The following is a 6,345-nucleotide window of genomic DNA, read 5'->3' as shown; positions in this document are numbered from 1 at the left end:
TGAGCCGCAGAGAGAAGGGATTTGGTCAACGTGCAAACCCCTGGTGGAAAGTGCTTGGCACCTCGCCGGGCGCCCATGAGCGCCCAGGGGAACCTAGGGTCGTCACGATCGCGGAGAGAACCCGAGCGCGTCCTGCGCGCAAGCCGAGGTCTGGGGACGCGGGGTCCGGCCCGCCGCGCGCCCCCCGCCGCCCGCACCCCCGGCGCCCGCGGGCCTCCCCGGGGGAGGGGCCGGCCGGGCCGGGGCGGAGCGTGGAGGAACGGCCCTATCGGCGCCGCCGGGGGCAGGGTGCGGAGGTCCCATAAGAGCCGCGCGCCGAACCCGCATCCCCGACATCCCTCGGCTGCTCCGGCGCGGGGTCCCTGCCGAGCCGCTGGGCCCGCCGTGTCCGCCCGAGTGTCCGCGCTGCCGCCGCTGCTGCACCAGGGACGCCGGCGCGCTGGTGACAGGAGAGCCCCGCGGAGGTGAGTGTGACCTGGCTGCCCGACCCCGGCTGCCCTCCGCCCCCGCGGCCTCCCAGGCGCCGACCTCCCCGAGCCGGGGCCGCCCATCCCTTGGGGCTGACGGGCGCGGACCGGGCGCCGGGCGCGCGACCTGCGGCTCCGACCGGCTCCACCGCTTGGCCTTTCGCAGATGGAGAAACTGAGGCTCGCAGGGACCAAGGCACTTGCCCAAGACCTCACAGCCGGGGAGCAAGGGGGCGGGGGGCTCAAAGCCCGTCTGACGCAGATTCAAGCTCCTGGCGCGGGTACTCTCGCCTCCCTTGCTATTTGCTAGCATCTGTAGCGTTCCTGTCTACGCAGGGGGCTCAGTGAGCCGAAAGCCGGCGGCGTGAGTGTGGCAGGGGGTTGGATGTGTCTCGTCTACCCACGTGTGGATGGCCAGGCCGATCCTAACGGAGCTGCTGTTCTGCTCCGGTTTACAGGGCCACACCCCTCTCCGCCTTTATCTGCAGCAAACCTGAGAGGTAGCCTCTCTCTTCCCATATTTCAGATGAAGATACTGAGGGTCGGGGAGGGGGAGCGAGGTGTCCAGTTAAAGCGAGGGCTGCAACCCGGCTCTCTCCGCCTCCAAAGCTCCAGATGGATGTGTCCGGGTGTGAGGCTTGCCAGAGTTCCTGCGGGCTTGGGAACACACGCTGGGTCTCTTCAGTCAGAGTGGACATCCCATACACTCCTTGTGGGGGGAGACTTGTGCTGGAAGCTGAGGACTCGACTCTGTGGTCCTGAGAAGACCGGCTGCCCTAGATGGCCAGAGCCAGGGAGGCCCCTTGTGTGGTACAGACCCAGAGCCTCCCTTGCCCAGGACTCGGGGGGGGGGGGGGGGGGGACGAGTCAGAAAAGGCTTAGCTGATGCCTGCTTGTTGAGGTCTACCCTGAACGGGGCATCTTTTAGCCAAAAGGTGAGCTGCTGCTCCTGCTGAGAGAAGCAGCTGGGGGCCTGTACTAATGCCCAGCTGGCCTTGCTAAGTGGGTTTGTAAATTTCCACCTTGAGCATTTGGGTGCCACGTTCTGGCAGAGGAGGGTGACCCTGCCTTCCCTAGTAGGGTCATCTAAGGTCTAAACCTGCCAGGGGAGAGCCCAGGGTCCAGCAGAACAAGATGAGGGGCATGTCCTCTTCCCCAGGCAGACTGAGAGGGGGCCTTCTAAAGTTCTCTGTGTACCTGATTTTCTGATCTGGTAGTTTCCACGTGGGAAAGAGGAACAGAAGGTGTGGGAGCTGTACTGCTGGTGTGGCAGGTATGAGACCGTGCCCCTTCCCTGCATTTCCATCCCTGCCACATACCTGGGCGGTCAGCCTCTTGATCCCCATTTCATAGCTGAGTAAACCAAGGCTCAAAGAGGTAAAAATGGTGCAAAAGGCCCCCTAGCTGATGCGCCATGCTGTCACCCCCTGGTTTGTCTGGTTGCAGACCCTATACTCTTAACTCCTGGGCCCTGCCTCCTTTAAGACCCCTCTCGACCCAACCACTAACTCCACCTCTGGACCTGACCTTCACACAAAATGTGTTGTCTGAGAGGGGCTCCAGGGAAAATCTGTCAGCAGAGTTAAGCCCAAGTCCCCAAGTCCCAGTAATATACACCCTGGGGGGAGAAGGAGGGCGATTTTGTTTTTTTATGGAGTCTCTTAAGATGTAGGAGTGGGAATAATAATAGCAACATTTATAATAATACCAGCAGCTGACATTTACCTGACACTCAGAATGAGCCAGATGTGCCCAGGTTTTACACAGATGATCTCATGGACTTCTTTATGAGGCAGCCACTAGACTGCCTTCCTTTTTACAAGGAGGAAATTGAGTCTCGGTGTGATTAAGGCATGTATGCAACATGACATAGCCAGGGCTGGGGAGAGCTGCCCTCCAGGCTGGGTCGCACCCCAGATTCTAGAAGAAGGTGCTCACCCCGTGGCTAGCTGCTTGACTGTCACAGCTGAACTTGCTGGGTCTCACGGCTTCTCAAGCCATGTAGGATCTGGATCCCTGCCTGAGTTAGGGGCGGGCCTGGGGAGAGGATGCCCTGACACAGGGGCTTGGGCTCCCCTCTGCTGACAGGTACCAGTGTCAACATGGAGGGAGCCCCACTCTGGGACCCAGATCAGTCCTGGCTCGCAGAGCCTGCCACTGGACTGGAAAGGAGAGCTGGCTTGGCAGGGGAGGGCCTGGGGCCTTGGCAGAAGCACACAAGGCCTCTGGAAGTCCTACACTTCATCCCTCCCTCAAAGACCCCTCGTTGGATATCTGACCTTTTGTAGGTTGCATTTGAAAACTGGCTTTTGGAGGCGGGACCCTCAAATACTGACCTCCTTGGCCTTGTGGGAGCTGGAACGTTTCTTTGCTCTGTCACCAGTGTAATTTACTACGTATGGGAGGTGCCTCTGTGTCTGCTTGCTCCAGACCTAGGAGGATTTTTTTCTTTTTTTTGTAAACTCACTGGTTTTTGATCAGTCCCAGATGTGCAAACCCAGCATCACTCAAAGGGGCTGACGGCTTGTCAGGAAAGGAAAATACAACATGAGCATCATTGCACTTTATCTTCAGTTAATGGAGCCGAGTAGCTGCTCAGACCTTCTTGGGATGGGCACCCCGAGCCTCTCATAAAGTCTTAAGTGAAACACGCTGTGTTCTGGAACAGGAAGGGTAGGGCCGATCTAGGTGGTGGGTGGTAGGACCTGCCATAACCTTTCTTCTTTGAAAAAAATTATTTTAATGTGGTAAAATATGCATAAGCACCAAATTTACCATTTTAACCAGTTTAAAGTATATAATGCAGTGGCATTCAGCACATTCACAACGCAGCGCAACCACCACCTCTATCTAGTTCCAGAATGTCTCCATCACCCCCAGAGGACACCCTGCCGCCATTGGCCACTCTCTCCTCGACCACCAGTCTACTTGCTGTCTCTGTGGATTTGCTTATTCTGGAAATCTTATATAAATGGACCGATATAACACGTGGCCTTTTTTGACTGGCCTCTTTCACTCAGAGTCCATCCACGCCGTAGCATGTGTCAGTGCTTCGTTCCTTTTTATGGCTGAGTAATATTCCATCGTGTGGATGCACCACATTGCAATTATCCATTCTTCCATCAATGGGAGTTCGGGTGGTGTCCACCTTTTGGCTGCCGTGAACGGTGTTGCTGTGGATATGTGTGTGCACGTCTTTGTTTGGACATCTCTCTGCAGGTGTTCTGGGTGTGCGCCTAGAAGTGGAATTGCCAGGTCACATGGTCACTTGATGTTTAACGTATAGAGGAAATTGTGTTTTCCTTCTTGGCTTATCTTGAAGAAGCATAGACCCAGGTCATCTCGTTACACAATAGATCAAGGCCCTCGACTGTGGACGCAGGGAAACCTGGCATCTGGGTGTTCTGGGGGAGGTGTTGACATTCCAGTAGGGTCACAGTGGCAATTGGCAGAGAATCCCGTCCGAGGCATCGTGCCCCAGGCAATGCAGTTGTGGGTGTTCACGGGCAGACACCCCTTGTCCAGGCCGGGAGGACAGGCAGTTTCTCATGGTTCAGCCCCAGGGAGATTTATCTTCTCTGATTGTCTCGAGTGCTGTGTCAGCTTAGACAAAAACCACAGATTCCGGGGAAAAAGAAATTCATAATGCAGCTCATGCAATTTCTGGACCATCATTTAAAAATATTATAAATTATGAAATCCCACATTTTCAATCCAAATTTCTGAACTGTGTCCCATTGTGAGTGAAGAAAGGCAATATCCCAGAAGGAAAAAAGAATAGAGCTTCCATTTCATTTGTAGTCAAATGGTCCTGGAGTCAAGCCTGCTCTAAAGTTCTTCTAGATTGGAAAAACAAGAAACAGCCCACTCTGATCTCCCTAGGATTGGGAGCTGGATGGTACCTGCTGGGATGGACTTGATAACGGCCTGAGAACTCTTTCTAGAACAGAGGCAAGGAAAGATGATTGAGAGTGCCCCAAGCGGAAGGACCATGTGTGTGCAAAAACTTGGAGATGGGGAGGGGCCTGGCACTCCTGGAAGGTGGCAGGAAGTTTGGCTAGAGTCTGAGCATCAGGCCCAGAGTGGCAAGTGTCTGCCCTTCGGGTGGTGTGAGTTTAGATTTTCTTTTCTTTTCTTTTCTTTTCTTTTCTTTTCTTTCTTTCTTTTCTTTTCTTTTCTTTTCTTTTCTTTTCTTTTCTTTCTTTTTCTTTTCTTTTCTTTTCTTTCTTTTCTTTTCTTTTCTTCTTTTTTCTTTCTTTCTTTCTTTTTTTTTTTTTGAGAGAGAGAGAGAGCATGTGTGTGAGCAGGGAGGTGGGGGGGCTGCAGAGTGGGGTGGAGGGACAGACGGAAAGAGAGAGAGAGAATCCTGAACAGGCTCCAGGCCCAGTTTACAGCCCAAGTTAGGGCTCCATCTAATGACCCTGAGATTATGACCTAAGTTGAAATCAAGAGTTGGATGCTTAAACGACTGAGCCACCCAGGCAGCCCTGCGTTTGGATGTCCTCCTACAGGCTGTGGGGCTTGTACTTGAGAACAGATTACAGTGAAATAAGCAGTGTTCCCCAAAGCATGGGGAGCCATCCCCACCAGTTCCCGAGGTGACCTAGCCTGTGCACAGACCGCAAAGGCCCCAATCTATGGGCTGTCCTTTTAGGTCAAGGTGAATGTGGGTGGTGCTGTCCATGCCTAACGCTTCCCCTGCACCCCACTCACCCTTTACAGCAAAGACAGAGCACCCTTGGCCTAACAGCCTGTGGCTGGCATCCGTGACCAGATGGGAGGCCCTCAGTTTGTTCTGTTTTCAACACATAAACTTTTACTCCTGCCTTCCGTTCAAGGCAGATGGGATCATGTTCTTTGCAAACAGTGATGATGGGAAATCACCTTTTTTTTTTTTTAAGATTTTATTTATTTATTCATGAGAGACACACAGAGAGGCAGAGACATAGGCAGAGGGAGAAGCAGGCTCCATATAGGGAGCCCGATGTGGGACTTGATCCCAGGATCCCGGGATCACGCCCTGAGCCAAAGGCAGATGCTCAACCTCTGAGCCTCCCAGGTGGCCCGGAAAATCATCTATTATGTGTACATTTCTCCGCACCCTTGGTGTGGGCCATCTTACATAAAAGTACAGAGTATGGACTATAGCAGGGGGCGGGTGAGAAGAGAGGTATGCCAAGGTGGGAGTTGGGGAAACGCTGAATTAGGGTGAGGCATGGGATTTGGGACTGTTACGATCTGGGGCCATGGCTGTCACAGTGGGGTCCCCCTCCAAGGAGGGCACAGCAGTACCTGGGAACTTGTGAGAAATGCAGATTCTCAGGCCCCATCCCAGGCTTCCTAAATCAGAAGCTTATGAGGGTGGGGCCAGCAATCTGGGTTTTATTTTTTTATTTTTTATTTTTTAAGTTTTATTTATTTATGATAGTCACAGAGAGAGAAAGAGAGGCAGAGACATAGGCAGAGGGAGAAGCAGGCTCCATGCACCGGGAGCCCGACGTGGGATTCGATCCCGGGTCTCCAGGATCGCGCCCTGGGCCAAAGGCAGGCGCTAAACCGCTGCGCCACCCAGGGATCCCACAATCTGGGTTTTAATGAGGCTCCCGTCACTTTCTGGCACAGGCCTGGATGTGAGACCTGCCACCCCATACAGCTGATGAAGACTTGCCCAGGGACCCTGACACTGAGATGGGCTGGAGACGGCTGGCTAGTGGGGGTGGATGTGAAGTTGTGTGGAAGGTTCTGTGTCTAGGGCCTGGTGCAACCAGAGAGCTGTCTCACGGCCAGACGGGAGTGAGAGCCTTGGGGGCCTGCATGGCCACCTCCCTGCAGGGTCAAGACGCCCCTTGACACGTTGTTGGTAGGTTCATAGCTTTCC

General features: G+C 54.2%; 1 protein-coding gene across 1 annotated transcript in view; it reads left to right on the top strand.

The window, feature by feature from the left end:
* The first annotated feature begins 319 nt into the window (after positions 1–319).
* The window catches only part of CRISPLD2 (cysteine rich secretory protein LCCL domain containing 2), a 64,722-nt gene continuing 58,696 nt past the window's right edge, over positions 320–6,345 (top strand). The window contains exon 1 of the mRNA XM_025427022.3: positions 320–464. The gene's annotated coding sequence lies outside the window, so the exon portion shown is untranslated. The remainder of the gene's footprint in view (positions 465–6,345) is intronic.

Source organism: Canis lupus, chromosome 5 (assembly GCF_003254725.2).
Source record: "Canis lupus dingo isolate Sandy chromosome 5, ASM325472v2, whole genome shotgun sequence".
NCBI lineage: Eukaryota > Metazoa > Chordata > Mammalia > Carnivora > Canidae > Canis > Canis lupus.
Note: the sequence above shows the minus strand (reverse complement) of the source record. Positions and strands in the feature narration are given on the sequence as shown.